Source organism: Palaemon carinicauda, chromosome 12 (assembly GCF_036898095.1).
Source record: "Palaemon carinicauda isolate YSFRI2023 chromosome 12, ASM3689809v2, whole genome shotgun sequence".
NCBI classification, from domain to species: domain Eukaryota; kingdom Metazoa; phylum Arthropoda; class Malacostraca; order Decapoda; family Palaemonidae; genus Palaemon; species Palaemon carinicauda.
In genome coordinates this window covers 148,807,282-148,832,618 of record NC_090736.1, presented here as the reverse complement: position 1 = coordinate 148,832,618, position 25,337 = coordinate 148,807,282, and the positions used below count along the sequence as shown (strand labels likewise).

At 40.0% G+C, this 25,337-nt stretch overlaps 1 long non-coding RNA gene across 1 annotated transcript in view; it reads right to left on the bottom strand.

Annotated features, from left to right (window-relative positions):
- Positions 1–11,887: 11,887 nt before the first annotated feature.
- Positions 11,888–25,337, bottom strand: part of LOC137650689 (uncharacterized) — a 40,025-nt gene continuing 26,575 nt past the window's right edge. The window contains exon 2 of the long non-coding RNA XR_011046054.1: positions 11,888–12,455. This is a non-coding gene — a long non-coding RNA (uncharacterized lncRNA). The remainder of the gene's footprint in view (positions 12,456–25,337) is intronic.

Below are 25,337 nucleotides of genomic sequence, written 5' to 3'. Positions count from 1 at the left end.
AAGGTATAAAGTTCTATAAAGCTCAATATCTTTTCATGTGATAATTACTTAAACAGCCTGTTAAATACAGAAAACTAATATGGAAAACAAGGCTACAAGAAAGGATTTCTAAGAAAAAAGTTTTGTGCCATATCAAACATTTTGTAATAAATAAAAGACACTAAAGATCTATTGCACAAGGAAAATTGGTATGGACTAAAATACTTTTAAGATAGAAGAGCAAGGGTCTTGAATGACTATTTATGGCTAAATAATTACTTATCAGTGCTAATAGAATAACTAGGCCTACATATATCAAATAAGTAAAGGTGGATGGCCCCGCATTTGGACGTCAGTGGTTAGAGATAGGGGGCACTACTGACTAATTTTGTCATATCCTTGGTTTATTATAATCAGAACTGGAACTGGTGTATTCATAATGTTGCATACAAGATATATGAATACCTAATTAGAGTCATCATCATCAATAAAGGAAATGAGATTTCTTGTGAAATCCTGTTTATCCATGGTCAGTGATTTCTTAATATATGCCAGAAGAAACAAATTGGAAGATTGTGGTAATTTTCAAAATTGAAATACTGTAGATAGTCAAGACACTGTCTTATTTGAAAGCTGATCTCTGAAAAACTTATCAGTAAACAACTTCTAGAAATGCCTCCTTGGACCTGTAGAGGCACTATGTCTTTCTATTGTTGCAATTACTATCAAATCAAATTAGGCTTATTAAATAATTTACAGAAGAAAGGTTATTAAGAGATTCAAGCTTTCTCTCAAACACCCCTATTCTTGCCTTACTATCTATATTTTGAAAAAAAAAAAAAATCTGTTAAAACTGATAGCACAGCCTAAAGTCCCATTTATGTTATGAAGAAAAATATTTTGATTACCTATCTAAATATCTTGTATACAATATCATGAATAAACACTTTCCAATTCTATGACTATAATGACCCTAGAATAAGATTAAATTAGTCAGTAATCTTCATACAGTATTACTTTCTACTGATGTCAAAATGCATACCTTTCCTTACTTAATGTATGTAGTTATACCATTAACACTGATGTAATTTTTTTTTTCTTGCCATAAATCATCATTCAGGGCCCTTGCTCTGGTATCAAAGTATTTTTGTCTATACCCATTTTTCTTATGCAGTAGACCTTATCAAGTACGTAGCACCTATTATTTACAACAAAATATTTGAAATCATCATTCTAACAAAAACTAGTAACAAGTTATACAAGCATCTTGCCTGAGTTAAATCTTGATAATTAATACCTGTAATAAAATCATAAATGACAAAACATGGTATTTTATAATTTATAAAAAAAAAAATACTGGTTTTAAGTAATTGATATCTGCTTTGCTACCTTAATGTGAAAATATTCAGTTTTTCAATTTCATGTATTTATATGGTTATTTTTATCTGATTCCAAAGCAATTTTACCTATAAAACCAATTTTGATATGGTTGAAAGATACAATATACATTTCTATTACAACTAAAAATTTCAACCAAAACACTGCACCCTGATGTCTCTAAAGGTTGCTATTTTACAAGGTTTAACCTTAAAAATACTCCTTCAAAATCATAAGTTGAAAATTTTTGTATGCATTCATCAAATTATTTCCAAAAATCCATTATTCTCTTTCTTTCTTTCAGCTTCCATATTATTAACTATTCCTCTAACTGTCTTAAATAATTGATCAAGACCTGATGCATTTCTTACCCGAGAAGAAATGCATTGCCTACAATTCCTCCCTTCAAGTTTACCCATGTATCGAGAACCGAAAGTTTATGGAGCATACTCTAAAAAATATAATTTTCAGCCATTTAATTAGGTGTCACTACTCCTTTTAAGGATAATACTGAAGTTTTACAATAAAATCACTCCCAGAATATCCGCTTCAAGAAATATTCCTTGAATGTTGCTTTAAAACTACTGTACTTTACTGAGGAGTTTCTTCTCTTAACACTATCTTTGGCAAACTAATCCTTCCTAGGAACTATCAAATTACTATTCTCAAAAGTTGATTTTTAAAACATGGCTACAACTATTTTTAATCATATAGGCTATATTCTAAAAATACGAGGCAGTTTATACAAAATGTGCAAAGCTTAGAACCAGCAGACAAGATCATTCCTCCTTTTATACCAATTTTACAATTTTAATACTGTACTTTGAAACACATGAGGCTCTTTCACAAAATTGAAAAAAAATAGAACCTACTGCAAACAAGTATTTGGAATATAATACATGACCTGATTAAGAGAAATTGAAAAAATACATTAAATAATTAACAAAATGCATGAGAGAGAGAGAGAGAGAGAGAGAGAGAGAGAGAGAGAGAGAGAGAGAGAGAGAGAGAGAGAGAGAGAGAGAGAGAGAGAGAGAGAGAGAGAGTGTGTGTGTGTTATATTAACCTTCTAATGCCCAACAACACTAAGACTTAAGAAAAGTGACTTCCTTCACAAATATTCAAACTTATTATTACGTTCTCACATTCTAAATCATTCTGTTCATGATGCTTCCCTTGAATATCTACCATACCTTAACTTTCCCTGCTAGTGGACCAAATAACACTACCTTTTCAGGAGAATCATTCTTTTCTAGAAATAAGTGATAAAATTGCCACATATACTTCTTGGGATTGCTTTTCTGATAAAATCTGTTAGCTTCATAACAATTCAAGATGGCAGCTATTATTCTAGATGAATATCATGAAATTTACTAAAATATTGCACTCTGCAATAAGATCACAAGGACTTGTCCTATTTTAATTGATTTTGGTGTACAATCATACTACTTTAACCATGTGGAATCCAAATTTGGGACCAAGAACTTGCTCGCTTCCTTGCACCAACAGAGCGTATGTCAATGTACAATCTGGGTACGCTGGATGGCACTGTTGCTGGGAAGCTTAGCATGGGGTTTAGTACCAAATTAATCATTTAGCGTACGTAAATAGTTAGTTTAGAGTCCCAAATGTTGTCTAATGAATCTCGCATCAGCTACTGCACATTACATACTTTTAAACATGGATGTTTAGTTACACAGCTGCATTTGAATTGAGTTTGTGTGCCAGACAGGAGAGAGCCCAGACAAGGTTTGTGGGGCTTTACATTGCTTTGCGTGTAGTTTTCTGAATGGTATACATATTACATAGGACTTATATGATACTGGATTAGAGATAAGCTAGGTGTAGATCACATCTTAATTTCTAAACCTAGTCACAGCATATTTCGTATTATGATCAATGTTATAAAAGGATAAACCCTCAGCTGTGATTCACTAAAAACAGATAATTATCAAACTGTGATACCTTGAATACCATTTACCAAGATGGCAAATACAGATCTAGGACCGTTTAAATTCCAGACTGACTGGAACAACTGTTATCTTGGCCAGGAGAATAAAAGTAAAGAGCTCAAGTCCCTGCAAGCACAACCACCACAAGTGTATGATGGCTACAATCAGTTTGTGACGGATATTGCCCTCTAAAATAAAATTGATGAGACATCTATTGTTCTGGATCCAGGTAAACTTAATGAGGGTGGTGGCATTGAAGAAACTCTTGAGTAGGAACAAGGTGCAGCATCACAAAAATTCTCAACTTAAGTTCAACAAGAAACTCGAGTCGGTAAAAGATAAGCAGTGTGTGCTCGGCCAGTAAAATGCTACACCAATCTGCGTAGAACCCTTTATTACTATTAATTCCTAAGCTACAACTCTAGCTGAAAAAGTGGGATGCTTTAAGCCCAGGGGCTCCAACAACTCAAACAGCCCAGAGAGGAAAGGAAACAAGTTAAAATATTTTAAAAACAGTCTTCTTCTTTGTTTAAAAACAGTAACAGTAAAATGAATATCTATAAACTATAAAAGCTTTCACATAATAAGTGGAAGGGAAAGATAGAATAGTGTGCCCAAGTGTACCCTCAAGCAAGAGAAGTCTAACCCAAGAAAGTGAAGACCATGGTACAGAGGCTATGACACTATCCAAGACTAGAGAACAATGGTTTAATTTTGGAGTGTCCTCCTCCTAGAAGAGCTGCTTACCATAGCTAGTCTCTCTTCTCCTCTTACCAAGAGGAAAGGGGCCACTGAACAATTACAGAGCAGTAACCCCTTGGGTGAAGAAGAATTGTTTGGGGTTGTCAGTTGTATGAGGACAGAGAATATGTAAAGAATAAACCAGACTATTTGGTGCGTGTGTAGCCAAAGGGAAAATGAACCGTAACCAGCAAGAAGGATCCAATGTAGTACTGTCTGGCCAGTCAAAGTACCCCATAACACTAACGGTAGTATCTCAACGGGTGGTTAGTGCCCTGGCCAACCTACTACCTGGAACCCTTCTTGAAGGCAAATGTGTTTCATATGCAAAAAAGGAGCCCCATCCTCTGAATTCAGACAAGTTTGGTTGATGAACCTCTATAACAGACTTCATGAATATGCCCAACATTAAATGAAGGAAAACTTCTGGTAAGACTCAGCAGTGGAGATGGTCTGTACAGGTCAAATAACAATTTGCATGCTTGACAGAGCTGTACAATAGTGAGGACTTACCTCGAGCGGCCAAGAGAAATTTAGAACAGGAACCTGTAACTGAAGATGATGCATAACCACAGGCATCCTCAGAGCTAGTCACTTACCCAAACAGATCTGGTGACAGTCCTGCAGTCTTCCGACAAGCAGATTGTTCACCTGCATGCCCCGTGCCTGTAACAGCTAGATGTTGATGCACCTGCTGTCAGTAATACCTGAATTGGAAGCTCACAAGCAGGCAAGTGCTCTGGCTTTCAAGAAAGATGTGGGCTCTATCTTGTCAGTAGCATCTGACTATTATAGTGATACTATTATCCTTAGAAAAGTACCTGACATATGCTGGACCACAACTCGACATATGGTGGAACCTTCTGTGAGGGGTGCATCAAGCAGGCCATTCTACCTATTTCTCCTCATTTTATGGTCATACTTGAACATGGAGTGGACATCATATCTCAACTGAGGTTTGGCACATCAAAGATAGAGCTTGCAATTGCTCAGTTGCTTCAGTACAACTGGCTATGCAAGGTACAAAGAAGGAAGGAGCAGAAACTCTCACTCAAAAGACAGAAATCCCATTCCTTGTTTACAGGGCCTGTCCTTCTACACAAAAATCAGAAAGAGAACGTTGGTGGAAATGATAAACAAACATGGCATCAATTTCATACAACGGGGTGCTAGACGGGTCTCAACAGTTGGGAGATGCTGTTAACTTTCTTCAATGTTATTTATTATTGCAGGAGGCGGCGAGGGACGGTGGTAGGAGTAACAGCTGTGTGCCACTACCATAAAAATTGTTTTAGTAACAGACACCAGACTTTACTTTGGCCTGCCACCCTGATCTAAAATTTTAACAATTGGTAACAGTGGGGTTAGTGCAGGTGGAAGGATAATAAAAAGAATTAAAAAAAGACGACCAAACCTCGTGACTGCGGTTGGGCCTGAGTGTTGGTCTTTTGAGGAGACGAGTTATGATGGCTGGAAACAAGAGTTGAGAAGAAACAAGCTGTGACACTTGCCCTAAAGAAGTGAGGTGAGAAGCAAGGTTTTTCAAAAGGTGGACATTGAACAGCTGGCAAACAACAACGGGTGCAAGTTTTGCTTCAACACTCGGACAAGTGGTACAAAAAGGATGAGATATCAGCTGCATACGAGGCATGAACCAAATTAGACACATACAAGAAGGGGAAGGAAGACACTATGGAGAAATACATTCTGGAGTTTTGAAGAGAATTGCTGTTTTGAAGTAGTATAAAATGACTATACCTAAGTGCATTTTGGCATTCGAGTTGTTGAACAATGCTGGGCTAGAGATGAAAGACAAATAGTGTTGACAGCAGTGTCTTTCAGTGAGCTGGATAAGATGTTCGATTCCGTGTAACAAGCACTCAAGAAATTTTTTGGGAGGGGGGGAGTATCAGGAAATAGTGCCTGTGTGACCCTTACAGTAGTGGTGAAGTCTGAGCCAGTTTTTAGCACAGAGGTGGTAAACGTTGTTGCACAGCCAAGAGGACGTGGAGGATTCAGGGAAGACGGAGGAAGAGATTATGTGGTAAAGTGAGAAAAATGAATAAACTATGTTGATAGATTTAGCAATGTAAGAAAATGCTTTGTATGTGGATCACAATACCACCTGACTCCTGCATGTACGAAGAGAGTATGTTAACAGTGCTAGTGAAGATCCACCTAAAGAGGCAGAATCATATGTTGTTGTGGAGAATACAGTGATGTCTGTGTTACTAACAGAATCTGTTATTTATGCTATCCTGGACACAGCCTGCAGTTCCTCAATGTGAGGTGTTCACTGGATACTGATTCAGCTGTTGAAAGATTTAAGTAGTGAGGACAAGAAGTGTTACACATATGTTGAATAAGTCTCAAACAGCTGTGAGACATGCATAAAGTATAAGAAACCACCACCAGACCTCATTGTTAGTGTGAATATGGCAAAAGAATTCAATGAAGTTGTGGCAATAGACTTGGAGTATAAGAAAGGAGATATCTATTTTCTGCATATGGTGGACATGGTAACTAGGTTCTCAAAGTCGTCTTTGACAAAAAGGAAAGAGCCTAAGGAGATACTTTAGCTGAGAAAATCATTGAAACTTGGTTGGGAACTGATTTGGGAGCAACTGTGAAGTTGTGTGATAATGATGTGGAGTTTGCTAACAACAAATTCCTAAAAATGTGAGAATATGAACATTGAAGTGATGCATACTGCAAAAAAATTCTCCCTCAAGTAATGGCCTGTGTGAGCGTAATCATGCAGTTATAGATGAAATGGTAACCAAAATAATGGCAGAGCAACCAGATTTGTCTTTAAGTGGCTTTATCATGGGCAGTTAATGCTAAAAACTGTCTTCAAATGGTAGGAGGTTTCAGCCTATACCAACTTGTGTATGGACATAACCCCAAGTTGCCATGTTCCCTGAGTGATGAACTCCCTGCACTGGAAGGTAATACATCAAGTGAAGTAGTTGCTAAACATCTTAATGCCAGCTTTTCTGCAAGGAAAGCTTTTAATGCTGCTGAAACATCTGAGAAGATAAGGAGAGCACTAAGACAGAGTAAGAATCACCAGTAAAATCCTTTGAAGTGGAGATCAAGTCTATATCAAAAGAGAAGTGCAAAAGGAATGGAAAGGACCACCCAAGGTTATTGGTCAAGGTGGTAAAACAGTGATTTTGAAATATGGCTCTAATATCACAAGAACACAAGAAAATCATGTTCAGGAGATACCATATAGCTTTCACAGGGACATTGACGAAGGAAGGGATGCGACTACTTGACATGTTACGGCCCCAGAGTGAACAGAAAGGAAACGTTAAAAGCAATTAGAGAGAAGAGTCGAGTTGTAAATCCAGTGGAAACTTGTAGAAAATGAAAATAGTGATCAAGCAAAAAAAAAAAAAATTAAAAAAAAAGGACAACCAAGGAGTGTTCCAAAAGTTGGACTGAGGTTAAGATTCCTTTTTAAAGATTCAGATGAATGGCAGACAGTAACTATACATAGTCGAGCTGGAAAGTCTACGGGAAAATACAGCAGCTGGAGGAATATTGAACATGAAGATGGACATATATCTGCCCTTAACTGGAACAGGGGTGTTGAAAAGTGGGTACCAGTAATAGAAGAGGATGAAGTGTGCATGAAGCCAACGAAGTACTAGTGGTTTGTGAAAATACAGAAGGTCTGGAACTTGAAAAAGTAAATCAAGAAGAAAAGTTGTTAGAATTTTGGGGTATATGAGACAGTTCCTAACACAGGTCAGAAACCAATGTCAGATGGGTGGTAACAAGAAAAACAGTGAAGGAAAAAAGAAAACTAAAGCATGGCTAGTTGCCAAAGGTTTTGAGGAAAAAGAAGAAATTCACTCATTCTCCTACTGTCAGCAATAAAGGATTAAGATCTTTTCTTGCAATTTTATTTTGAAAAAAGTGGCCAGTAAGTTCAATTGACATTAAGGATGCATTTCTACAGAGTGAAAGATTTGAGCGTGAAGTCTATCTTGTTCCCCGTTGAAGCAGGGTGTGATAAGAATGTACTATGGCTATGGAAATTGGAGAAATGACTATGGTCTTAATGATACAGCTAGGTATTGGTGCCTCCCAGTAAAACTGAGGATGGGATGCAAGCAAGCAAAAACTGATGAAGGTATGATGAAGGAGAATTATGTGGAATGTTTTTAATGCACGTAGATGATTTCCTGTGGGGAGAAACAAAGTAATTTGAAAATGAAGTCGTTGCAAAAATCAGAAGTCAGTTCCAGGTTAGGGAGCAAAGTAATACCACATTTAGATACATTGGACTGGATATTAGTACAAAGTGAACAGGGTGTTACACTTTACCAAAATAAATACTCTCCTAAGTCTTTAGAATCCATCAGTGTAAATGCTGTGAGCGGATTAAACAAGAATATGGAGTGTGAGGAAAAAGAAAAGGAAAATTTTAGGAGTCTGGTTGGCCAACTGGGATGGTTAAGTACTAATTCAAGGCCTGATTTGTCATATGATGTATTAGAACTTAGCTGTAAAGTAAATAGTCCCAAAGTGGAAGATCTGATTTAGGCAAATAAATGTCTAAGGAAAGCCTGCCCTTTCGAGAGTTGAATTTACTTCCCAGAATTAGGTGACCTTTCAAAGTGCAAGTTGGTTGTGTACAGTGATGATTCCCCCCCCCCCCCCCTAATCTCCATGACTGCTTTAATAGTGCAGGGGGCTTTGTGATTTTTCTTGTGAGTAAAAATAAAAGTAGTGGTCCTTTGTACTGGGAGGCAAAGAAAATTAGAAGTTGTGAAAAGCACCATTTCTGCAAAAACACTAGCTGCTGTTGAGGCAGTGGACATGGCCTGCTATCTTGGGAATGTTTTGTCTCAAATATTGTATGATGATGAAAGGAAACTGTTGGTGGAGCTCTATGTAGAACTATTCACTTATTGACAATGTGTACCCAGTCAAAATGTTTCTGAAAAGAGATTAAGAATTGATATTGCTATTCTCAAAGAAACAGTTCAGATTGGAGAGATAAAGATCTTTTGGGTAGATTCTAAAGCACAACTGGATGATGTGATGACAAAAAAGGGAGTAAATTGTATGAAAATATCTAGAGCCCTAGAAAATGGAGCTTTGAAATTATAATAGTTTAACTGGTTTAGTGTTTTTATTTTGGGAATTTATGTAAAGAATATATAGTTTCATTAGTCATTCTAGAAGTTGTATGTTTTAAGTGTTTGTAATACATTCATTATTTTGCTGTATTGTGATATTGAAAACTTCAATTTTTTCTAATTTTCTTTATAAGAGAGGGAGTCTTAACACTTTTCAATGCATATTTGTTATTGCACGAGGAGAAGGTCAGGGATGGAGGTGGGAGGTGGGAGGTGAGAGTGACAGCTGTGTGTGGCTACCATTAAAATTGTCTTAGAAATGGATACCAGATTTTATTTTACCCTGCCACACTAATCTAAAATCTTAATAGTCAGCAAGTACATGGAGGATGGGGAAGTCTGTCCATCAGTTCTGCAAATAAGGCTGTATATCACATCAACAATGACAACATAGACCACACTCCCACTGCAATGACAGTAAGCACTACTTTTCATGGAAACAGCATTTTTGTTCTGCAACATCCAACCCAAGATGACAAGTTCCAGACTACTTCACCAATATCTGGCATAACTTCTTCCTTAAGTATAATCCCTCTTCTACCCAAAGTGGTGCGGCACACCAGGACACCAGTTTACCGAGGACACAATTGTTAATAGAGTACGAGTGGATGGAAAAGGTCACTGTGACCAGTGTGCCAGTGTATGCGAGTAAGCCAGCCCATTATGCTTCACAGAAGAGAGGAAAGCCATTTGAGATCAGCATTACAGTATATCCTTTTTGCCTCTGCTGAGAGATCGAGCAAACTCAGTTATTACAGTCAAGCATGTGATGGAGGGAAAGTGAAGATGTCTGCTTGACCAACCTGGGATATGTGATGAGGCTTCTAGTGAATTCAGCACACTCGCCCACTACCAGCTAAAGTAGTTGTTGATACATGATTGGACATGTTTGCTCAGAAGCAAAAGCCATACCTCTAACCCTAGTAATGCTAAAGCGCAGCATGTGAAGTGTGCTGCCTACCATGCGAGCTGTATCTGGAATCAGATAACAGTAAATCAACCAGAAATGCAGATTCCTGCCACCGGGGGCTGGAACAAGGAAGGACATCTATGGCAGATCGTTATGAAAAAGCTCTTACCCATTGCAGAGTTGCCAGTAGCTGAGCAAGTGGGTGCAAGTCTAAATGCAATTGATGAAATGTTACTTCTCTGGTCTAAATTGCATGGCACTATACAACTGCAAATGTGAGTTTTGGAGGATTGTAGTGCAGAATGTCCTCAACTTACAAACATTCGTCTATACAAACAAATCCAAATGAAAATTAAAAAATACTGTAATAAAACAATATAATTTAATACAGTATGCAAAACAACATTGTGATAATCTATTTCATATGAAACCTGAGTATTCGTTGACTTTTGTAGCTGGAAGTCATAGGCATGGCAATTCAGGTTAGGCCAATATTTAACAAAATTGGACTTACAAACAATTTGACAGCTTTTTGGAACCACTTGAGTTTTCAAGTTGAGGACCCGTACACTCATCTGTGCAGCAAGAAAATGTGGCAAACAAGTATAGGCCTACTGACTACACTTGTACATCCAATAATAAACACTTATAGTGCACATGGTATGGGCACTTTTTTCCGCTTATTAGGATTCTGGGACATAATATGGTACAAAGAAGCTAGTGTGTAGCAACATACAGTAGTTTCAAATTTGGATTCTACGTAGTGAAAATTGTAGGATTTGACACCAAGATCCTTCAAATAGGACAAATCTTTGCCATTTTATTGTGAAATGCAATATTTCTGTTATTCAGAGGAAGCTATCTTGAACTTTCAGGTGGCTAACAGGTTTATCAGAAGAGGAATCCCAAGGATTATGAGAGCCAATTATGGTGCTAATTTCCATATATGAAAAATGCTACAGTTATCTGCTCCAATATGTATCCCATTATACCTAATATATGGATTGGTTGCTACCTCAATAAGTAAACCTATTTAATAAATAAAAAGCTTTGCCAACTCTGTTCTCGCTTTGTCTAACTAAATTATTTGAGAGAAACTTCTAAAACTGAGACTTTACAGTACATAAAATTTTCAACAGAGTCAAATATGTTATTATTACAGGAAAGGAAGGAAATAGGGTGGTAATTTTCAAATGTAAGCCAACATAAAAAAAAAAAGAAGACTGGATGACACTGGCAGGATATGGCTAGCTGGAGAGCCAGACTTGTTTTGTCCAATAGATACTATCTTAAACTAATATGCTTGTACCTTTCCAGAAAAAAGTCTAGATTTGGCATTGTGTAAAATTATTCAATGACAATTTTGAGAGAAATGAAATGGTATCCATAGAAAAAGATGGAATGGTATACATAAGAGTTGCAAAATTGAGTTACAGACTATACAGTATTCACAGGCAATTGATACATTTTAACATACAGATTGTAGAAAGAATTTGAAGCAATTGCTATAAATATGATTACTGTTAATGTCCCTTCAGTCACACGTTTATGGAACTTCTTTACTGTAACTTAAGAAATGGTACACTCTCGAAGTGTATTAAGACGACCAGAGGAAACTGGATTTTAACTTAAACAGAAAGGTAATAAAAACTTAAAAGGCAAAATTCTAAGGAAAAAGTCCTTCATCATTAACATTTTTTGGTCTTCACTAGTTGTTAATATTAAATTTCCTCACTTTTCAAAAAAATTTACAAGATACATAAAAACAATGCATTTAACTTTATCTATAATAATTCACACTAAATATTTTAAGAGGTCATAGGAATCCTTTAACAATCAGTAGCCTACATTTGTATTCAATTAGTTTTCAGGCAAGCAAACAAATTATTATACTTGTTTCATATTGAATAGTAATCAGGATATTGTAATCTGAATTTCAATTATAATAAAAATTGCTTGTAAAGGTTAATCTAGACCAGATTTGAAAATTAGATTTTGAGTCTTGAATTTACAAGAAAAAATTGCTTTGTGATTTTTTAATGTAGAGCTGCTTGGCATTAAAAACTAAAATTAGCTTTAAATACAATGACTGTAAAAATCAACTGATAGGATACATGCTACTAGACTGAGGAAGTGCCAGTAACTTCAACAAATACACACACTTTGATAAACTTCAAGTAATCTGGCAAATATAGTTTTAAAACTTTTCATAAAAAGAATCAATTTTTGTCTTCTCGGATACTTTGTGAATTTGTCTTTCTGTAGTAAATCCCATATTGGCTTCTTATCTTCATTTTGACCTCCTTTGGAACATCTTGCAATACTTGGTGATATTCACGTCTGGAAAACAAAATCCATTAATTGTACAGATATAACTTATTTAAATATACTGTGCAATTCTCTATCAAGAATATATCACTACTAAAATATCTTACATGAAGAACTATAAATATATACTATTTTAATATATTAAATCTAAAATTAAAAGACCAAATATTACTAACGAAATTATATTTTGTGTAGTGAAAAAATATTACCTCAAATCCTAACGAGGAAATATTTCACTACATTCAACTACAAACTGACCTCTGAATCAACAGATCAATATTAACACAGCATGAGCTCCCACAAATCATTCAATTACTTTAATTCTCCCCAAAAGATACCAAAGAAACAATTCCCTGAATAAAATTTCATAACTTACATGACAGAGGATACTTGTCAAGCACACAAACTACAAACATGCATAAATTCCGAGCAAAAAATTAGATTTATTGACATGGAAAAAGTTTCAAGTACAGAATACTACTTAGTACTGCACTTGTATATAAGATTGATAAATAATTAAATTGTATTTTTACTATCTTTAAAACAGAAAACTGCCCATTAGATTCCTCTATTTTTCCAAAAAATACATAGTTCTCATAAAATGAAAAAAGCTAGATTTTTATGATGCATTGTATGGATCTTCCATAAACAAACTCCAGCTATTCTATTGATTAATCTATCTAGGTGTATTCTCTGGTTAACCTTCAACCAATAAACCAGCTTATAATACAAACCTCTAGTTATTTATACGGATTACCTTCCCGCAAAGCAAGAAGGTAGTCAATAAACTGAAAAAAATGCGAGGTGGCAACCCTACCTAATCACTGCTGTGGGTAGGTAGGGGGTGGCTTGGGGGTACCCTCCAGCCACCGATCTCCACTTACAGCTCACAGAGCTGCCTCACTTTTTGATTGCAGGCAGGACTTCTGGGGGACAAGTGATAGCAAGAACTTGTGTAAATAACCACAGGTTTGTACTAGTAAGGAAAAAAAAAATTTATTTATTTCCAAATTTGTTATTTGTTCCTTCACTAACAAACCTCATGTTATTTATATGGATGACTCACTCTCAGGTGGGTGGAAGTCTGACTTCTGGCTTAGTCATTGACCCCGGTTTCCCTAGTACAGTATATGACTGTATCTAACGATAAACCTTGACACCTCGCTAATAAGTTCACGAGTATTATTGCAGCCTGAGGAATCTGTGTGGTTGTGGGAATAGCATATGAATGTCTAAGTAAGAGTATTCAAGTTCTTGAACAGGAATCTTACATATAGACATTTCCCATTGTTTATCTCGCAAAAACCATTGGGGACTTGAATATAAATATAATGAATTGTCTATACTAGGACACACAAGGGAAATTTTTCTCACGTGCAGAGGTTGAAGCCAACTTGCAGAGGGACCCAAGGTGCTGTTCCCCAAGAGAGGAAAGATGAAGAAAGGAAAAGCCAGACACTCATTCATCCCAGAATGAATCCAGGTAACCAATGCCCTAAACCAACTGCTATTTGTCCAACAATGAGCCCGAGGTATTCTTAAACCACTTGTTGTGCAGCCGCCATAGGGCCGACAGAATGTATCGAGCCTCCTGTGGGTCACGTCTTTGCGATAGTGAGCGGTGAAGGTAGTTTAACGCTTTCACAAGCCTGGCTGCCTGCTTGAACTTGTGATACCGAAAAGTTATGCTTAAACGCCAGGGACATACTGATGCCACTGACATCATGAGCTCTACGTTATCGAGCTTGAGGAGGGTCATGTTGGATGGCAGAGTCTATGATTTTATGGATCCAAGAAGAGATGCAGTAGTGTTCTTGGTGACCCTCCTCTTATTTCTGCTAGAGATGACTAATAAAGGTGAAAACAGGCGTCTTGGTGCTGCAGTGCATTCAAGATAATATCTCAAACTCCTCACTGGGCACAGTAACAATTAATATGGGTCATTGATTACAAAACGTAGACTCTTCATCTGAAAGAGCCCGAATCTATGGTCCAGTACTCCTGGATTTTGAGTCTTGGCAATTAACTCGGGGACAAAGCCGAGTGTCACCTCCCCCATCCCCTTTAATGGGCGATATCGTACAAGACGATGTAGTTTGTAGTTCATGGACTCTCTTTGCAGAAGCTAAAGCAAGTAGGAACGCTGTCTTTAAAGTGAGATTACAGTCTGTAGTATGGCATAGTGGTTTGTAAGGACCCTTAAGGGATCTCAAAATGCAAACCAAGTTTCAAGGAGGTCTAATCTCCGACTTGAGGCAAGTGGTCTCATAACTCCGTACAAGTAAGGAAAGCTCCAATGAAGAGGAGAGGTTCACTCCCTTCAATCTAAAGGCTAAGCTCAAGGCTGAGCGATAGCCTTTTACCGCCGAGACAAAGAAGTTTTTCCTCTCAAAGGTATACAAGGAACTCTGCTATTACTGGAATAGTGGCATCAAGGGGAGAGATCCCCCTTCCACGACAACAACCACAGAAGACCGTCCACTTAGCCTGGTACACTGCTGTCGAAACTTAAGCAAATGTTTTGACATTCTCTTCGCAACTTGTTGCGAGAGGAGACACTGGATAGTTTCCAGGCGTGAAGTCGAATAGACGAAGTTCTTGTGAAAGAAATTGACATGTGGCTGTTTGAGTAGATCTGGTCGTGAAGGAAGTTCTCTTGGGTAATCTACTATCATTTGCAGAAGGTCCGGGAACCATTCTGCATGATGCCATAGCGGAGCTATGCGGGTCATCTTTGGATTTGTGGATGCTCGGGTCTTGTTGAACAGTCTTCTCATTAGACAAAACAGGAGCAAGGTGTACACGTAGATGTTGTCCCACCATTGTTGGAATGTAACCTGCCATAGAGCCTGAGGGTTCGGGACTGGGGAACAGTACAGTGGGAGCTTGAAGTTCAGGGACGTTGCGAACAGATCCACAGTCGAGGGACCCCACAAAGTCAGAACTTTGTTGGCTATCAGAGGATTCATAGACCATTCGGAATCCACTATCCAAGTCGGTCTGCTCAAGAAGCGAGCTGATAGCATTACCGAATAGTCTTCTGATTATCTTAGAATCCCTACTACAAGATGGCATAGGTGCTGCAAAAAGGCACCGCCTTGTTTATTTATGTGAGCCACTACTGTAGTCTTGTCGCTTATCAACAATGCAAAGTGACCTGCCAGCAACTGTTGGAGAGCTAGGAATGCTGCTCTCATCTCCAAGAGATTTATGTACTGATACCTTCTGGATTCGGACCAATGGCCTGAGACCGTGTGATGCAGCATATTAGGCCCCGCACCTTTCTTTTAATGTGTCTGTAAAGAGCAACAAGTCCAGAGGAGGGACAAGAAGACCTAGACCTCTGCAGAGATTCTCCTGTCACCCATCACTGAAGATCTGCTACTTGATCCTGAGCCAATGGCACTAGAGTGTTCGAGGATCCGGTGTGCTCATCCCATAACGACTTTCGATGCCCTTGCAGGGATCTCATCCTGAGGCGGCCATTTGGAACAAGAATCAGTGAGGTTAGACGACTTAGGAGGCAAAACCACTGACGTACTGGCATGTCATCTCGTGAGAGGAAGGGACGAGCCACTTCTCTCAGCCTGTGTATTCTGTCTGATGGAAAGACTTTTTGAAGGTCGGTGTCCATGATCATACTGATGTAAACCAGTCTCTTAAGGTATCTTAAGAGACAAATGACATTCTTGTGGGCCCATGATGACACTAGGGCAAACACCCTGGTGAAGACCTGGGGTGCTATCGAGACACCGAAACAGAGAACCTTGAACTGGTAGTGTCTTCCCTCGTGTATGAACCCGAGATACTTCCTTGATGACGGATGAACTGAGATCTGGGGGGTATGGATCTTGGAGATCCAACATGCACATGAAGTCCTTGGGTCTTACAAACCTTGAATGACCATATCTGCAGTCTCCATCCTGAACAGAGTTCGAAAGACAAACTTTTTCAGGGGCGACAGATCTATGTCTCCAGCCTCCAGACGCCTTTTTCACAAAAAAAAAAAAAAAGTCTACTGTAGAAGACTGGGGACCCGTCTAAGACCTCTTGGAGAGCCCCTTCTGCAGCATGGTCTGGACTTCGTCCCGGAGAGCCAGCTCCTTTACAGATCCCTCCATATAGGAGCTTAGAGGAAATGGATCTCAAGTCAGGAGGGAGAGATTGTATCAAGAGGACGCAATACCCTACACCGACCACTGTGATTGTCCAGGGATCAGCCCAATGATGCTGCCACCTTTGCCAGACGCGTTGCAGGCGTCCTTCCACTGGTAGACTGATGAGAGGATTGCCCTCCCTAGCAGGGGCGGCCACCTTGACAGAACCCCTTTTCCAACTTTCTTTTCTCTGAAAGACTGAGACCCTTTCTGGTCCCTGGAATAAATTGGCTTCCAAGACACCTTCGTCATTCCTGGTCAAGATGTCAAGGGACATGAAGAGCTAGACTGATCTTTGGGGGGTTAGGAAGCCCTCCCATAAGGCCGAAAAGTCATGGCTCTGTGGAGGAGAGAATCCTGGAGGATTTTTGCCACCTATCAACAGCTCTTTCCACCTCTTCGGGGTTGAAGAGATTCCCTTGAGAGTCCAGTTCCAAAGACGCAAGACCTCCACATTTGGCACCTGCCTGTGGAACTTTCCAATTATTACAGTGGAACCTCTACATACGAACGTATCTACATCCGAATTTTCCAACATCCAAAGTAAAATTCGAGCAAATTTTTTACTCTACACCCGAATTTTATTTCGACACACGAAGTAAGCAATTTTCGTCGTACCGGTTGTATCCGAATTTTTCGACACGCGAAGTACAATTCGAAAACGTTCCTACTTTACACCCGAATTTTTTTTCGACACCCGAAGTAAACAATACCCGTACGCGTAGTTGGTACTCATAGCGCCGGATGTGTTTTTTATTTCCGCCGATAGAAGGCAGCACTTCGACCTCGGAGGGACCCTGAATTAGCGTGGCTTGGGTCAGTCCTCTGTTCTCGTCGGCTTCGTGCGGTTGTGCCCTGTGCGTTCTGCTATTACTGTACTGTTTTAATCGTGATTTTTTACGTACATCCTTTTACGGTAATTTACGTAAAGTATGGGTCCTAAAAGGCTTAGTTTTGCAAGTGGTAGTGGTAGTGGTGAGAAAAGGAAGAAGGAAATGCTTTCTTTAGACGTAAAGCAAGAAATTATTGAAAAACATGAGTGAACTTGCTAAAGAATATGGCCGTAATATGTCGACGATCTCGACAATCCTGAAACAGAAGGAAGCCATTAAAGCAGTGAAACCTTCTAAGGGGATCACCATTTCAAAACGCCGTAGCCCTATCATAGAAGAGATGGAACGACTTCTGCTAATCTGGATCAAGGACAGAGATTTTTGGCAACACCATCACCGAAACCATCATCTGCGAGAAGGCGCACGCCATCTTCATGGACTTGAAGGAGGAGAGCTCTGGGGGTGATGCTGGGGAGAGTTCAACCGAACCTTCCCCAGACGATTTCAAGGCATCTCGTGGCTGGTTTGAGAAATTTAAGAAACGGTCCGGGATTCATTCAGTTGTTCGCCACGGAGAGGCTGCTAGTGCGGACACAAAGGCTGCAGCTGACTTTGTCAAGAACTTTGAAAGGATCCTGCTGGAAGAAGGCTACGTAGAGCAGCAAGTGTTTAATTGTGATGAAACCGGGCTGTTTTGGAAGAAGATGCCCAGTCAAACCTACATCACCGCCGAAGATAAGAAATTGCCTGGGCATAAGCCAATGAAGGATTGGTTGACTCTTGCCGTATGTGCCAACGCTAGCGGGGACTTTAAAGTCAAGCCCTTACTGGTTTACCATTCGGAGAACCCTAGGGCCTTTAAGGCACACAACGTGGATAAGGACCAGCTTCAAGTTTTCTGGCGATCCAACTCGAAGGCCTAGGTCACTAGGCAGTTCTTTGTGCAATGGGTTAACCAAGTTTTTGGCCCTTCTGTGAAGAAGTATCTTCATGAGCAGAAATTGCCTTTAAAGTGCCTGCTATGACTTGACAATGCACCCGCTCACCCCCCCGGACTTGAAGATGATATCTTCGATGAATTTAAGTTCATAAAGGTGCTGTATCTTCCACCGAATACCACCTCTATCCTCCAGCCCATGGACCAGCAAGTCATCTCTAATTTCAAGAAGCTCTACACCAAGCACCTATTCAAGCAGTGCTTTAATGTCACGCAAAGCACAAACTTAACTTTGCGTGAATTTTGGAAAAGCCACTTCAACATCGTGCACTGCTTGAAGATCATAGATCAGGCTTGGGTGGGATTAACTCGACGAACCCTCAATTCTGCCTGGAAGAAGCTGTGGCCTGATGCAGTTTCTCCCTGAGATTTCGAAGGTTTTGACCCCGAACCTGATCCCGTGGTGGGTGCAGCGGAAGACGAAGAGGAACTCCCTAGGCAAGTCCATGGGTCTGGAGGTCGACGCAGATGACATCACGGAACTCTTCGCCGAACATCACGACGAACTTACCACAGAGGAGCTCAAGGAACTCCATGCTATGTCTGAGCACGAGTGATGACGAGGAAGGGAGCGAGGAGGTAGAACATGTGTTAGGTTCGGCGCAAATAAAAGAGGTGTTAGGAAAATATCAAGACGTGGTCGACTTCATCGACAAATACCACCCAAAAAAATTGCAGGTTTGTCGTGTAGTTGCGCAGTTCGATGATGTTTGCCTAACTCACTTTCGAAACATTCTGAAAAGCCGTACCAAGCAACTATCTATCGATAGCTTCTTTAAAAAAACTACGAAGCGAACTCGTGATAAAGAGGATGGAAGTGTTGTGGTTCAAAGAAAACGGCAAAGAGTGAAGCAAAAGAAATTCAATCAATTTTAAGTGGAGAGAGTGAAAGTGATTAAAATTAATCATCAAAAAAAAAAAGAAAATTTAAAAAAAAAAAAATATAAAAATAAAAAAAATAAATAAGCTAAGTTATGTTAAAGTTCACTTAGTGTAAGTTAGAATAAGTTACAGTAGTGTACGTTTATCGTAGTTAACCTCTCTACCTCCTCGCCACCCGTCCGTCTCCTCTCTGCGTAGCAAGACCAACAACACCTACGCTGGAGTTTCTAAGGTAAAGTGACGCTAAAAACCTGTTTCTTATTTATCATTTTTTGATAATTATTCTTTTTTACATGTCTATTATCTAATTTAGTGTGCATTATTCTCATGGGTAATTATGTGTAGTAATTTATTAAGGAGTTATCATAGGTTTTTGGTCTCAACCACGGATTAATCCTATTTCAATGTATTCTTATGGGAAAATTCGTTTCGACATCCGAACATTTTCTACATCCGAAGTCGGTTGTGGAACGGATTAAATTCGTATGTAGAGGTACCACTGTATATCCTTTTTCTTTAGAATCGCATTCGCTCCAAGTTGACCGTGTGGTGTGAAAGAAATTCTAAGGTCCGGGTACCTGATTGAAGGAAGGACTCCAAGGACCATCTTGTCGAATCTTTGGAAAGATTCTCAAATTGGACAATCTGGCCCAATGACCCAAGCAGCTTGCATTGCATACTTCGCGCCTCTCTACATATTGAGGAGCAGAGGCAGAAAGGGAGGCCCTCAAGGAAGCTAGTGCCTGCACTGGAACACTCCTGGTAAGAGATTCCACCGAGGGGTCTTAAGAGTCAGGGTAGGACAAGGCTCGTCCTGGATCTTGTAATATTTCCTCTGCAGAATGAAAGGAAGTGGAAGAGATTGGGAGGAAGACCCTGCTCTGAGAGGGCTAGAAGCACCTGGTATCCGAGAGATAGCTTTCCTTCTGGCTGCAGCAAGTCCTTTTGACCAAGAGAGAACTACACTGGTCATAGGTTGTTTCTGGGTAGCTGAAACTTGGTCCAAAAACATATCTTTGCCTTCTTGTGGTGCAGTGCCAAGGTCCAAGAGGAAAACGCCATTTGGACTGGCATTTAAGAGAGACCAGCCTATTTAGGAGGTAGCCTCTTGGGCATCATCAAATGCTCCTTTGTGATTTGTACTGGGCAACCAGGAAATATTGGAACACCTGCGTACTTGCTGGGAGGTTCCTTAAGTCTCTCTGGAAAGACTAGAGCTGTCGGTAGAGGAGTTAGTTGTCGGAGAAGTTGGATCCTCGCTTATTTTTGAAGCTATGACCTAGGCACGCGAGACAACTGCCGACACACCACCAGGGTCACTCGTTGAGGGAGGCGATTTCTGTGCGACTACGTGTGAATAGTGCGTGAATCACGCGGGATCGTGAGATTTGCGATTGCTGGCGCGAGAATCACGTGCATTAGCCACAACTTCGAAAGCAACAGATGGCAAACAAAGAGGAGGAGGCCTCAGAGAGACTCTTGCAGCTGTAACACTTTGTACCTTTGCTGGAGGAGAAGATGGGAGCCTTTGAGTGGGGTCAACGAGCTGCGTTCGCGAGTGTTGTGGTACAGCAGAGCTCGTAAAGGGGCGTTGCGCAGGCAAAAGCTTGCAAAAGAAACCCCAGACTTTGAAAGGTGCTGGAGGTACTCTTGGAAGAGGCTTCTCATGGAGCTGGTCTTCAGAAAGTCCTTGTCCAGTCGGAGATCGTTTGGGAGAAGAATCACGAGATGTAACACGACGCGTAGATGGAGAGCGCAGGCGTCTACGTCGTTCTAGCAAAGAGGATCTTCTTGAATGGAAGCTAGAGAATCTAGCGCATGATCATGAGCGCGCTTTGCTTGTGATCATGAACGCTCTGAAGATCTTGAACGTCTAGCCCTTGATTGTAAGCATCTTGATCGTGAGCATTAAGCTTGTGATCATGAGTGTTTGCCTCGCGATCGACGTGATGGCGAGTGCTTAACATGAGATCTTGGGCGTGTAGCTCGTGATCGTGAAGCTCGTGATCATGCACGCAAACGCACAGCTCATGAACCTGAGCGCGTAACTCGTGATCCTGAGCGCGTAACTCAGGATCGGGAGTGTAAAACTCTTGACCTCGAGTGTGAGCGTGAAGTTCGTGATCTTGGGCATTGTGCCCTTGATCGTGAGTGCTCAGTTCGTGAACGAGAAGAAAGTCCCCTAGAAGACAAACGCCTAGACCGTGATGAACTGAAGTCTTTTTGGCGTAAGCGTGTAGCACTTGAATGCTTGAATGCTAGCGTCTTTGGGATGAGCACTGAGGTCGCAAACAATCTCTATTCATTGAACGCGGTAAATGACATTCCAAAGGTGAGCGTGAAGCTCGTGAGGGTGATTGTCCCTAAGGATGAGAATATGTAGTCTCTCGTCCTGGTGATTGGCGAGCAGGTGGAGTGCTGGCTGTAAGAGGATAGTTTAGCCCAATCTCAGCAGCAGGTGAGGGCAGTGCGCAGAAGCTGGCGAGTGGAGATATCGTCAGCAGGGAGGAAGGTGGACCTTGCACATGTCCAAGGCAAAAGATGTTGAAGCTACAGTGGACGGGTCTCTCCTCGCACCACGCTGAAGTTGCAGAAGCGTCCCCTTCAAAGGGGGAGCCGAAACCCCTGAGGACAGCAAAGCCTTAAGAACATCTGCAAGGGAGAAAGGCTCCTTGGCAGCTGAAGGTGAAGATACTTCACTAGGGGAAGCATCAACCCTCCCCCCGTACCCCAAGGTTGCCAAGGAGTTAGTCTGTCTGCACTCTTACTTGACTATTTCCATGAGAAAGATGGGCGAGGAGGAACTTTAGAACGAGATCTAGGTGCACGAGAAGAAGCCCGAGCCCTTTTCCCATCGGAGGAATGAATTGAATTGAATATAGGATTTAGGCATTAAGCCAAGCACTGGGGCATCAAAGGCCATTCAGCGCTATATAATGAAAATCATTCAATCATATCTGTACACACACCATTTAGTATCATTTTAACCTTTAATACAAATCGTAACACTTTCATACAATAAAATCTAGATGTGAAATAAATAGGGATTAAAAGGGTAAAATAAATAAATAAATTAATAAAATCAATTATAGCTCATAATATAACCCAATACTTTGTATAAATTTTCTCAAGTTCAGGGTATTACAGTTTTCCCCCAGTATATCTCTTAAAGGTTTGTCCTGGAGTAAATGTGTCCTCTGAAGATTAAAAACAGGACAATCGACTAAAATATGTTTAACATCCATTGTCACTTGACAGGTATTACAAAGAGGGGCCTGTCTCCCTTCCCCACTCTTCATTAAATAATTGTGCGTTGCATATGTGTGGCCAATACGCAGCCTAGTTAAAATAATGGTATCCCTTCTACTTGTAGAATTACAAGATGACCATTTATCCACCAATGGGTGGATTAGTTTCAATTTTGTATTGGTGGTCAGTTCAGACCATCGAGCTTGCCACTTATTTTTACAGTAAAGATGAATCTCACTTTTAAGATCTTTGTAAGGAATACTCAAGGGGGATGGATTACTTAGCCCTGAAGCTTCCTTTGCTGCCTTATCTACTTGTTCATTCCCATCCACCCCAACATGGGCAGGGACCCAACAGATGTGAACACTGATACTCTTCCTAGACTGCAGAAGTACTAACCAGTCCTGCACCTCTTGTACTAGATGATGGCCTGGTATAATTTGTTTTAATGAGAGTAAAACACTATTGGAATCCGTAAAAATTGTATAAAAACTATTTTGGTTGCCATTTTTAAAAATATGTTGGACTGCGAGAATTATTGCGTACAGCTCAGCAGTAAAAATTGAACAAGAGGATGGGAGTTTCCTTCTAATAACAATATCCCCCACCACAGCTGCACTTCCAACTCCTGCAGCCGATTTGGAGCCATCTGTAAAAACATGTTTCCCATGATGTTGAGCAGCATGATTTAAAAACTCACTTTTCATTACCCTACTAGGTAAGGTATTTTTCCCTCCTGCAGTAAAACATACTTTAACAGGTGGATTACACCAAGGAGGAGACTTGGGATATCCTACCTCTGCTATCTGTGCTGTTAACAAGCCTACTTCTCTAGCATCGTTTTTCAGCTGTACTTCCAAAGGCTTAGGCACTCTAGATCTGTTAGGAGCCCGATCTAAAGGCGTCCTAACATATTTACAGTTAGGATTGTTTCTCACAGCAAGGGACCTAGCTAAAAACCTCAAACTCAACTCCTCTCTGCGAATGGAAAGGGGAGGTATGCCAGAATCAACATAGAGACTGTCAATGGGAGATGTTCTGTAAGCACCTGTGCAGATGCGAAGCCCAGCATTGTGAACAATATCAAGTTTTCCAAGTAAAGTCTTTGTAGCTGACCCATATATTTGGCATGCATAGTCTAACTTGCTCAGACACAAAGATGTATAAATTCTAAGCAAAGTTGTTCTATCAGCACCCCAATCAAAATGCGATATCACTTTCAGAATGTTCAGTGACTTCTTAACCCTGATAGATAGGTCATTTATATAGGGACCAAATGTCATTTTCTTGTCGAAAATTACTCCAAGAAACTTGACACTATCCTCATATGGCAAAATACAATCATTTAAGAAAAGGGTGGGGATCTCTTCCCTTTTACGAGTACGAGTAAAGCGAATGGCTTTGGTCTTCTGAGGAGAAAACATGAATCCACGAGAATTTGCCCATGCGGAAGCAGCATTTATTGCAATTTGAAGATTTTGGCATGCTTGAAGTGCAGATGATCCACTACAATAAATTGCAAAGTCATCGACAAATAGTGATCCTTGTATGCCAGGAGGTATGTGACTAATGAGACTATTAATAGCAACAGCAAACAAGGTCACACTCAATACGCTGCCTTGGGGGACACCTTCTTCTTGCATGTAGGATGAAGATAGTTCTGACCCTACTCTCACTTTAATTGAGCGGTTTGATAAAAATTCTTCAATAAAAGAGAACATATGTCCTCCTATACCCCACGAGGCCAATTGCTTTAAAATACCACCCCTCCAGGTGGTGTCATATGCCTTCTCGAGGTCAAAAAAGACACCCACCACCTGGTTTTGGTTAGAAAAAGCATTTGAAATTTCCCTTGATAACATCAGCAAAGGGTCTAGAGTACTTCGGTTCCTCCTAAAACCAAACTGTCTGTTAGATAAAAGATTTTTTGATTCTAGATACCACACAAGTCTGTTGTTGATCATTCTCTCAAATAGTTTGCATATGCAACTGGTCAAGGATATGGGCCTATAACTAGATGGCAGTTCTGGGTCTTTACCAGACTTGTGGCCTGGAATTACAATTGAAGTATGCCAGGAATCAGGAGATGTATGGGAAGCCCATAGACCATTAAAGGTTTCTAATAAAAATTCCTTGGTATCCACTGGAAGATGTGATATCATTTCATACCGGATGCCATCCTCACCTGGGGCAGTTAAAGAAGAGCTGGAGATAGCATTTTGCATCTCCTCCATACTAAAAGCCAGGTTAAAAGCTTCAGTATTTGAAGAAGCAGGAGGAACAACAGATGTTGATGCTCTAATTTGTTGAAATGCTGGGGAATAGTTGTCAGCACTTGATACATGAGCAAAGTGCTTAGCAAGAACCTCTGCTACATCTTTGGGGTCAGATATATATCTATTATTTTCCCTTAATATTGGTAGAGGCTTAGGGACGAATTTACCTTGAAGTTTTCTAATCTTGTCCCATATTTCCTTTGAAGGAGTTTTGGTATTAATATTAGATATATATTTCTTCCAAGATGCTCTCTTTGCTTTTTTAAAAATTCTTTTTTGTTTGGCACAGGCTCTGAGATATGCTATTCTATCTGCTAAATAGTTTGTCCTCAAGTATCTTCTGAAGCAAGTTCGGGTCACTTTTCTTGCGTTGGCACATTCTTTACTCCACCCAGGAACTACAGAGCGATGAGGTAAATCGCATGTTTTAGGTATAAACTTGCTAGCATTATCATCAATAATATTTTCAAGATGTTGATAGGCATGCACTGGAGATGTAA